Source organism: Rhineura floridana, chromosome 1, assembly GCF_030035675.1.
Source record: "Rhineura floridana isolate rRhiFlo1 chromosome 1, rRhiFlo1.hap2, whole genome shotgun sequence".
Lineage (NCBI taxonomy): Eukaryota > Metazoa > Chordata > Lepidosauria > Squamata > Rhineuridae > Rhineura > Rhineura floridana.
This window is the reverse complement of record NC_084480.1, coordinates 74,915,419-74,926,891: the sequence shown is the minus strand read 5'-3', so window position 1 is coordinate 74,926,891 and position 11,473 is coordinate 74,915,419.

Sequence of the window (11,473 nt, the reverse complement as noted above, 5' to 3'; positions counted from 1 at the left end):
CAAATGATCAAACCTGCCCTCCCCTCCTCCTCCCTTTCATCACTTCCCTTTTGTCCCTTCCCTCCTCCTGCCTACACCCCTCCCCCCCTCCCCTTCCAATCTCCTCTTTCCCCCTCCCCTTCCAATCCCCTCCTTCAGACATTGAACTTGTCAAGGATTATCAATACGTTGGCACAGTCATTAACCAAAATCAGAAGAAAATAAAATGATTTACTATAGGAAACTACACTAAAATTGCAAAGTAAATCAAGCATATTTAAAGTGACTATCTGAACCATATCAACTATCTTACATACTGCACATGTCTTCTTTCTATTACTTGGGCTGATTGCAAGTGTTTCCACCACTTACCATATGCGCAGAGGCACATGTTACGAAATTCTTCCAAGCACCACAAGAAGTGGATTAAACTGTGAAAGACCAACACAAATTGTGTTTGCATTTTGACAAATTTGTAGGGCAGTACAATATCTCAGAGAGGAGGTCAGGTCTCCTGCTCTCCTGGTGCATTCACTATAGCTGCTCGATTTCCCTGCTTTTTAAAGTTTGATAGAAATATCTGTGGGCTATAGGTACATTCTTAAACTGCAAGGTTTTTTGCCTATTAGTGAATAACACACAGGGTGATTTTCTTCTGAAATTCCTTGGTGTGTTCCACTATCCAATGTATGTTTGCGATATGATCTCTGGTGCCTCTCCCCTTTCTAAATCCAGCTTGGACATCTGGCATTTCTCACTCCATATATGGTAAGAGCCTTTGCTGTAGAATCTTGAGCATCACTTTACTTGCATGGGATATTAAGGCAAAAGTTGAATAATTACTGCATTCCCTGGAATCCCCTTTCTTTCAAATTGGGATGTATATTGAACACTTCCAGTCTGTGGGCCATTGTTTTCTTTTCCATATTTGTTGACAAATTTTTGTCAAAATTTGGACAGATTCAGTAGCAACTTGTAGCAACGCTATTGGTATGCCATCAGTTCCTGGTGATTTGTTTCTTCCAAGTATTTTAAGAGCAGCTTTCACCTCACATTCTAAAATTTCTGGTTCTTCATCATACAGTTCCTCCATGAATGAATCTGTCATCCTTGCATCTCTTTTATAGAGTTCTTCAGTGTATTGCTTCCATCTTCCTTTTATTTGATCTCAGTCAGTCTTGTTTAATGATCACAGACGTTATTCTTTGTACAACTTTTATTTTTATTCTTTGTAGAACTTTGTAGAAGATGTCCAAAAAAATTGTTCAGTGACCACAGGCATTATTCTTTGTAGAACTTGTTGTAGGAAAAACTTTCCAGACCAAGATTGTGCTCCAAAAGACAGAGGTTTATTGATCAATAACAAAAGATACCAGTATGCATAATGGGAGAGGAAGCTCTCTCGAACTTCACTCTGCCAATCAACAGGAAAACATTGCTTTTTATAATAATTAATACACCATACATATATTGGACCTTGTGACCCCCTGTGCCAATCCCTGCCCTGGTATCCTCCCCTGGGGGCAGGTATCTGGCCTGTGTGTCTAAGGGCTGTTTTTGTTCATCCACATAAAAAGAGGAAGGGGTTTTTATGCCCTTCTAACCTTTTTTTGACACATTTAAGGTACATAACAAGACATCCAAAAACATCTCAAAAAGGAATAATGATCAACACTTCACACAATACATTTTCAGCATATGTGGCTTCTCCTAAGAAAACGTTCTTGCATCAGTTCCTCTTTTTAACACTGAGTTGCCTTGATTGTGGCTCCAGAAACTTGCTAACCACAATCCACAATCTCTTCTGACAAACTGTTAGAACATTCAAACAAATATGCTTCCCCATTATGATTTTCACTGCAAACATTATATTTTAACTTCAGCAAATTAAACCTACTTTAAAGATGGGTTCCTAAGGGGATAAAATCAGAATTCCTTTTGAACATTCTCGTTCAACCGGTGGAATTCTGATTTTCTCTCTATTCATCCTGATCAGAGGGGATTTTCCATCCTGAAGTATTCATTTCCTTGAAACAAATACGACACACTTTTCCCTATAAGATTTATGGACTTTTTCCTTCGGTCCCTTGCCCATCCTATTGGTAATATCAACGGCCAATATTCAGATCCCTCCATAGCTGGAACCTGCCCCTATTCTTGATCCCTTCTTACCTCCTCCTGGGGAATCCAGAAAAACATGCAGATCTAACAACAATAAGAGAAACATTACAATACTAATAAATCCTAGAGCTAACCCTTTCCTAAGAATTTTTATCTGCCTGATTCCAGTGGGTGGGCCTGTCATGATAAGCTTGCTTGTAGCACTGTCACTTCCTTGGCCATAGATTATAACGGTCCCGATGTTTAGGAGCGGTCTCTGGTAGGTGGCTGAGGTCTTTTCTCCTGTCTTCACCCACCATCTTCACGCCTACAGTGGGATTTTCGTAGAGGGGTTTATTATGCCCCGATGCCTCTGCTGATCCCTGGGGTTGAGACTTTTTGGGTCGCTTGGCAAAACTTGCTTCTTCTACCATGGGAGGCGGAACCTTTTTGCAGTGGGATGTGTGAATCCACGAGTCTTTTCCTGGGATCTTGATCACGTGTGTGTGGTCAGCAACACCAAAAATGGACCATTCCACAGACGTTTCAGGGGATTCCACCGTACGTGTACCTTAACGCAGACCCAGTCTCCAACTTCTATAGAATGGCAGGGATGCTCAGCAGGCCTGGAGAGTGCTTCAGCCACCTGTGCATGGAAAGAACTTATGCAAGACAACAAAGTTCTGAAGTATATAAGCATGTGATCATCCATCATAGTCAAGTCTCTGCAATATGGAAGTCTCATCGATCGGCCCATCAGGATCTCATATGGAGACAGACCCACCTTCCGGTTACAAGCTGACCTTATGCTCATTAGGGCTATAGGAAGTGCATCTAACCATTTCAAACCAATATCTGCACATATCTCTCTTATTTTCCCCTTCAAACTTAAATTCATCCTTTCCACTCGGCTACTAGAGGCAAGATGGCAAGGAGTATGGAGTTTCTCTTGCATTCCCAACACCTGGCAAGCACCCTTCATTATTTCAGCTGTAAAATGAGTTCCTCAATCAAAATCTATTTTAAGAGGGATTTATCTTTATCATAATGAATTCTAAACAAAAATTCCCAATATGAAGTGTTATAAACGCAATAACTTTTCTAATTTCCATTTATAGTGTTTATAACATGGATGAGTGGCTTTTCCATTTTTTTTCTACAATCACAGAACTGGAAGATTTTGAGATTATAGCGAGGAAATGTCCTAGGTAGAAACTTTTTGGCCATCATTCAGCATGATGATATGTATATATGAATGACCTGTCAAATGTCAAACATCAGACATAGAACATCCATATCACCACAAACACAATGACTTACAATGGAGTAAGTTTACAGATTCAGCACTGAACCATGACAAGTTAAATAATCATTTTGATTTGGATTCCTGCATTGAGCAGGGGGTTGGACTTGATGGCCTTGTAGGCCCCTTCCAACTCTACTATTCTATGATTCTATAATTCTATGTCTGAACATTACTTAAATGGAAGCCATTCGTTTTAAAAATGTTTTATTACTTTTTAAAAACTGTTTTTATTGAGATAATTTCAATGTTTCTTGTAAACCGCTTAGAGGTATTTTTTACAGTCATGCAATATACACATTTTGATTTTGTTAAATAAATAAGTAGATTAATTAGTATATTTCTTCATCCTGCTGGAATCACGTGTTCTTCAGAGATTTCATACTATTTGGTATCAGCGGTATGGGTCATGTCATTTATTTATTTATTTATTTATTTTATTATACTTGTATACCGCCCCATAGCTGAAGCTCTCTGGGTGGTTTACAGTAACTAAAAACATTAAAACAAATACAATTTAAAACAGATCTTATAAAAACAATTTAAAACACAATTTGAAAATTAAACAGTATAAAACACATGCTAAAATGCCTGGGAGAAGAGGAAAGTCTTGACCTAGCGCTGAAAAGATAACAGTTTTGGCACCAGGCACACCTCGTCAGGGAGATCATTCTATAATTTGGGGGCCACCACTGAGAAGGCCCTCTCCCTTGTTGCCATCCTCCGAGCTTCTCTTGGAGTAGGCACCCGGAGGAGGGCCTTTGATCTTGAACAAAGTGTACGGGTGGGTTCGTATCGGGAGAGGCGTTCCATCAGGTATTGTGGTCCCAAGCCATGTAAGGCTTTATAGGTCAAAACCAGCACCTTGAATCGAGCTCAGAAACATACAGGCAGCCAATGCAAGCAGGCCAGAATCATTCTATCCATGCGACAAAACTCACAAGAGTTAAAGAAGAACATATGAATAATACAGCAAATAAGAATTTAGGAGTATGTTTGGTGAGACATGGTATACTATTTTCCTCCAATGTCCCAGAACTGATTTTGTGTTACTGAGGAATCCTGTAGCCAGGCAAGTGAAGTTTCATCTAGAAAAACTTTCAAGATGGCTTTTGAGGCTAATTCTTACCAGATTAAATAAAGAGCTAGCTCTACTGTCACAGCTGAATCTTTTATTTATAGGATTTCCAGTATCAGCATAGCATTATGCTCACCCCTCTTCCCTAAGTGGTGAGAAACTCAGCATGTACCCAGGTTTAGTTTTCTTTGGAAGAATATCACTAGAATCATGTTCCAGTATTTGAGTTTATTTTCAAATATACAGGTTGAGAATCAGTGGATGCACCGCTTAAATACTTTATTTAAGGTCAAAGTTCACTGCTCTCCACAGATTTCCAGGGACATATTGGTATCTTACAGAGCCCAAACTGAGCTCTGTCATCAGTTGGTTTGTGAGCCAAACTAGACAAGATGCCAGTCACACAATTAGCAATTTAAAAAGTTGGCAGGTGCATGAGGTCCAATGTAGAATGGGAACCTCCCATGGGGAATAGAGGAGCTTTAACTCGCCTGCTCTGATCCTGATCTGCATTGCTGCTGTCCTTCCTGTACCTGTGATTTACATTGCTGAGAAAGCTCCCATTTCCTCCAATGGGATCTTTCTTCCAATGCAAATCAGAGCTGTGGGAGGGGGGATCTGAAACAGGACTATTAGTTCACTGTGGCAGAATAAACTACTCTGAGGCTTTCATATTTTTTCTTCTTTTGTAGTCTCACAGTTCATGTGACTGGCTGTCAGCTGTTGATGATTCATGCCTAAGTAGACAGCTGGCTGAATAACAACTTCCTTCCTAGTATCAATTAAAGATCAATTCACATGTGTTTTGAACTAGGGAAAGAGACAAGATGGAGGTGGATGGCTTAGGAAGCTGGTCCTCTGGAAGCACCCATATCATTCTGGGGAAATGGGAGCACTTTCTGCCACACAGGAATGCAGTCAAGACTATTTCACTGTGTTAAAATTGCCATTGGGAAGGAGAAACGGCCATGGAAATCATCCCTTATTGTGACAGAAGAAAGAAGCTGGGAGTCAAGCTATCCTAAAGTTTCACAGAGGCATCTAATAGTGTGTCTGCATCACTAGCAACTTGCAAAGAGTCTGAAAGACCTTCCACCCCAGCTCTGCTTATGATATTTTAATACACAGTATTGTCAGAGTTCTCTAGGAAGAGGGACTGACTGTTAAACCACACAGGCAGTTGTAGCTCTATGAGGGGAATAGGGGTCGCCTAACAATTCTCAGCACCCTTCACAAACTAGGGCGCATGTTAACAGTCTCATTATTGTGTTTTTCTAGTTTCATACCTTGAAACTACACTGCAATGAGAATGATGGGGAAAGCACTTGCTGATAATACTTCTTCAGCACCTAGTTGACCAGACAAATTATATTTCTTTATTGTTATGACATTTGTATGTTTACACAAGAAACATAAATGGCACTCTACAAGAGGGTTTTAAAAACAGCTGAGGTGACAGCTATAGGCTTGGAGAAAACTGTGGCTTTTAGCCAGACATCCTTCATCAACAGAAATGTGAAGATTAAAGTCTGTGCACGTCGCAAGAGGAGATTGGAATACTAAGAGCCAATCTGTGCATGGTATAGAATGAGGTAGCAGAATTCTAGACTATAGCACTTTAGACTTCAGGTGGGAGAGGGACAATATTTTTGAATTCTTTACAAAAAAAGTCACATTCTTATAGAACAATCCTAACTGTGTCTACTCAGAAGTAAGTCCTACTGAATTAAATGGGGGTTACTCAAAAATAAGTGGGGTTAGGATTGCAGCCCAAGTTATTAGGATAGCCTTTCCCCTATTCTGTATGCGTAATGTATGCAGGAAGTTTAGTGTGTTTTTTTAACCATGGGAGAGAGAAATCAAAATGATGACTCTCACATGCATTCTGTACAGTCCAGAATTCACTTTGCTTAATAGTCTGGGCCACAATCAGGTAGAAGGGAGTGTACCTTCATTAGACTGCGTTGGGATCACTGTAAGACGTCCTTTCATAAGTCCTTAAGGGAGGTAAGAAGCAAGAACCTACTACTGTGCAAATATTTTTGAGTTTAACACAGTGTTTGCCAACCTGGGGCCTTCCAGGTTGCTCAGAAGTGCTGGCTAGCACTAATGGGAGTTGTAGTCCAAAACACCTGAAGGATAAGTTGGCGAAGGCTATATTAACATGATGCCACCTCAGAATTCTATAATCTAAAGTGGCACTGAACAGCTGTGAAAGGCTATTTTCATTAGAAAAGATTCTAATAGCTACAATAAGCATGTCAGCCTGCGTAGGTGTGCAGCTGACAGTTTCAGATTCTGCACCCCACACACCCTGGCCCCCCTGACACCACCTCTGGTACCCCCAGACTTAACAGCAGGATCTAGGAGCTGTCATTTGAGTTCCCCACAATCCCCTGGAATGATGCTACAGAGAGAGAAATGTGGGAAATTTAAATGTTTTCTCCCACCCAGTGTTGATTTGAGTGCTGCTGTTGCTACTCACTGTTGTTGCCGCCGCCACTGCCGCCAGGTAGTCCTGTGTGGGGCCCACTTGAGAATACTCCACCAGTGGCCTCCTAAAACATGGAGCTAGTCCTGGCTGCTGCTGTGCTCTCTCTATGGAAATAGACTGACTTGCAGAGTTTTATATGTGATAGGGGCATGAAATGGGCCCACTTTAATCTGTGGCTGCCCTAATGTCTCCTTTGTTTTGGTTGTAACCCAGCTTCAGAACATAAATGTGGGATGAAATGCCTTTCTCTGCTAGCAATCAGAAACGGGAGTCAGGACCAGACAGTACAATGTTTTTCAGAGTGACAGCCCCAAACCTCAGCTCATCAGCTGCAAAGTGAGCAATACTTAACTCTCAGCCCAAATATATATTTGTGCCCCCCTTTCTGTAGTACTCAGACTTAACTCCCTTCATTTCCAGAAGATTTCATGATACTGCTTTTATTATTCTATAGATGTTATGCCAGAGTCTTCCCCAGATGATAGCAATCACTATTCACTTTTTAAAAAGCACTCTTGTAAGAGAGTCAATTGCCTCTATCCTCTGCAAAGACAAGGTGACAGATGGTGTCATTCTGAATATTCATCAAAGGCCAAAAAACAAGTTCCCCTGCAGCATGGTACAGAAAAGAAAGAAAGAAAATGCTGAAAGTCAAGACCACAGATTTCATAAGTTGCAGCAGAATGGGGCAAGTTAAGAGGCTCCTAGTGCGAGACTTACTTGCTGCTTCTTTTATTTATCATCCAGACACCACCACCCTTTTTTTTTTTACTGGCAGTAAAGAAAGAATATGAAATACTAAAACATGACTTTTTGTCTAATCAAATACCCCAAGCTAATATGGTTTCAACGCAAAAGAAGATACTATGCTTTTCTTATTGCACTTTCACAAGTGAGCACAGCAAAACAGGAGGCAAAAACTTGGGGGGGAGGCTTAAAATGTAGGCTGACAGGAGAATTAATGGAGAATTTCAATAGTATCAAGCTACTCCACCCACACAGTTCCTGGGTTGAACTGAAATGAATATGACATCACAGAGAGTCAATCAGAAAGGTTGACTTGCATGCAATTAATAACGTTTAGGAGAATGAATTCAATTTATATGTGTCGGTTTCATAATAAATCCTGCCACAAACACTATTTTATATACATGCACAATTCTCCCAGAAGAAGAGGAAAAATTATAATTGCTGTATAAATGATTTTTTTAAAAAGCAGACATGTCCCAAAAGATCATATACCTGACAAAAGCTGTTCATCTTTATGATCAGTGGGCTTTCTGTGCATTTTTAACTAGAACATATTCTCCATAAACAGTAGATCATACTTTAATTCTTACAGAATGCTGACACATTATTTTTGTCCTTAGATTTAGTGAAACTAGTTTGCATGCTGCTTTCTTTAAGTTCTGGTTCCTTCCCCTGCCATTTCGGCGTTTAAATTCCCAACAAGCTCAGACAAAATGCTTTTTGTCCAAATAACTGACAGAAGGTTGCCCCATTGAAATAGTCAATTTTTACATTTCTGATTCAGAGATAAATGACACAGTAAAGCCAAGGGGCTGCCTGTGACTTTCAAAACTATCTGCTGCTTCAGCTGAACTGTAAATTGAAGAGATTTTGCAGAGCAGAGCTTCTTTATTGATAAGGACCTATTTTGGGGAGGATTAAGCCTCTAACACCACAGAGAAGCAAAAACATGCCAAGAGTCTGAATGCTTCTTCAAACCAAGCTTGCATTATTCCTCACCTTCTTAAGTAATTTCTGTACCTAACAATGTTGTACATTTCCAGACTAGTGCAATTTGCAAAGCATTCCTTCACAGGGTATCCTTCCAGGCAAAAATGAGGTATTACATACTTTTATGGCTTAGGTGACCAATCTTATATTACCCATTAATCTTTGCCTCCATATATAAAACCAGTATAATCTAGACAAGAAAGCACCTTTTATGGAACACCACTGGCCTTTCCAGATAAGCAGGATAAGCAACACAAACATACACACATGCCTTTTGGAGCTATACAATAATGCTACTAGCACTATTTGAGGTAACCAGCACAATATATACTCCCTAACAGTAGTTTAGCCATAGGCAGTTAACATTTCTGCAAGCAATAACAACTGTGCTACAGAGCTATAACGTAACCAGCTTTTTGACTGTATGCTATATTTGTATTTCCTTGACCTGAAAAACATAGCTCTGCAGTGGGCAGATTGGCCATGTATTCACCTCTTACACATCAATGCAATGCTTATCTTTATGCCAATTTCAAAGACTTGATTCAAACACATTGCGTAATTCTATCTGATCAAGCTAGTCTCCCAAGAGATAAATGTAGGGTGACAGATAAGAGCATAAGCCACTTGTAAATGACAGTAACATATATCTTACTATATCATAAAAATGTAAGACATTACAACATCACACCATCATGATGTCATGTATTGTGACGTTGGGGCTGGGGCATGGTACCAGGGTGGCAAGAAACAAAGATGGCTGACTGGGTGTAGGATGTTCAGGGTGGTGGCTCAACAGCCAAGGCATGCAGATTGTGGTGAAGACTGGGGTTCCCCTTGGGTGCGGTGGTGCGGGGATGGGGGATGGCGAGTCAGCTACATGGCATACCCAGGCTGCTGCCATTGCTGCTAACCTCTTGCTCGCCTCTCCCTGGTTTGCTCACTCGCTCGATCTCCAGACCATGTGGTCTAAAGGTCTGCAGGGGGGAAGGTGGGCTTAGCTAGGTCTAAGGGGGGGAATGGAGGGATAAATGAGATCTAAACGGGAAAGGGGGGCTAGATCTAAATTAGGGGAAAGAGAGGGGGCTTAGAGGTTTAGCTCGCTTTGTAGCCTCCCATCTGATCATTTTGAATGGTCTTGAGAATGTCGATGACTGTGCAGAGTACACGTATATTTCTAATCTTGGAAGCAGTGCAATTGATTATGTACTAATTTCTCATAATCTAATCAATCTGATAGAAAAATTTGCCATTGGAACAAAATTAAATAGCGATCATCTTCCTCTCAATTTTTCATGTCTCACCCACGAGAAGTTGCGCTTATCCCACAATTACAATTCTTCAGTAAACTTTCCTACTTACCATAAGAGGTCCATCTGGACAACTTCCTTAGCTTCCAAGATGGGAAAATACCTGACTTCTTCAAATACTATGGCTATTCGGTCTCTTTTAATGAATTCGGATTCCTTAGATGAGCTCCATATTTCATATGATTCCTTATCCTCATCTCTAAATACTCTATTATCCACTCGGCCATCCATCCCCAATCCTAGTAAGATCGAGCGTCCCAAATGGTTCGACAAGGACTGTTTAGCCTTAAAACTCCAATCTAAATTACCACCAGCAACATTTGAGCCATCTCCCTTCAGCGTACTATTCAACTAAAAGAATAGTTGCTTCTTCCACCCCTGTGTCATGGTCAGATCCCTACCTGGTAAATATAGACTTCTCGATGCCTCACACCCTCCACAGGGGAAAAGGACCTATTAGAATGGTCCGCCCCAGACGCCTGATGGATCCAGAAGGATTCCTGACTGCGCTTGGGGAATTGGAACCTGCTGAAGGCCGCTCGGTTGACTCCCTGGTGTTAGAGTGGAATGAAGGGATCACCAGGGCTCTGGACTGGGTGGCACCAAAACGTCCTCTCCCCCTGAACAGAACTCAGTTAGCACCATGGTACACACCACGGTTGTGTAATCTCAGACAGGAGGTGAGACGACTAGAGCACCGGTGGCGGAAATCCCGTTCCGAAGATGTCCGGACACAGGTTAGAGCAGCAGTAACTGCCTACCAAGTGGCAATAAAGGCAGAAAAGAAGAAGTTCTTTGCTGCCTCTATTGCATCAGCAGAGTGCTGTCCCAGGAGGTTGTTCCAGGTGGTCCGAAGCCTGGTCGGTCCAGTTGCTCAGGAACCCTTGGAGCAGTCCAAGACCTCCTGTGACAAGTTAGCAAAGCACTTTGCTGACAAAATTGAACATTTACGGAGCTCGATCCCGTACGCCGTGGATGCAGTGAGTGAATCAGAGTTGGCCAGTTGCAAGCCAGTCAAGTGGGATCGGTTTCGGCCTCTCCCTTCTGAGGATGTGGACAAGGTGCTCTCGACTGTGAAGCCTACCACCTGTCTAAATTATCCTTGTCCATTGTGGCTCCTTGTGAGCTGCAAAGAGAAACTGGGCGAGGGGATCAAGGCGGTGGTCAATGCATCCTTGAAGGAGGGTGTAATGCCATTAGCACTCAAGGAGGCAATTGTAAAGCCCATCTTAAAGAAGCCCTCCTTGGATCCCCAGGTTTTGAATAACTTTCGCCCAATTTCGAATTTACCATTCTTGGGCAAGGTCATTGAGCGAGTGGTGGCTAATCAGTTGTCGACACACTTGGATGAAACGGATTATTTGGATCCATACCAATCGGGTTTCAGGACTGGACATGGAACTGAAACAGCCTTGGTCGCTCTGGTTGATGATATGAGGAGGGCATTAGATAGGGGAGAATTCATCTTT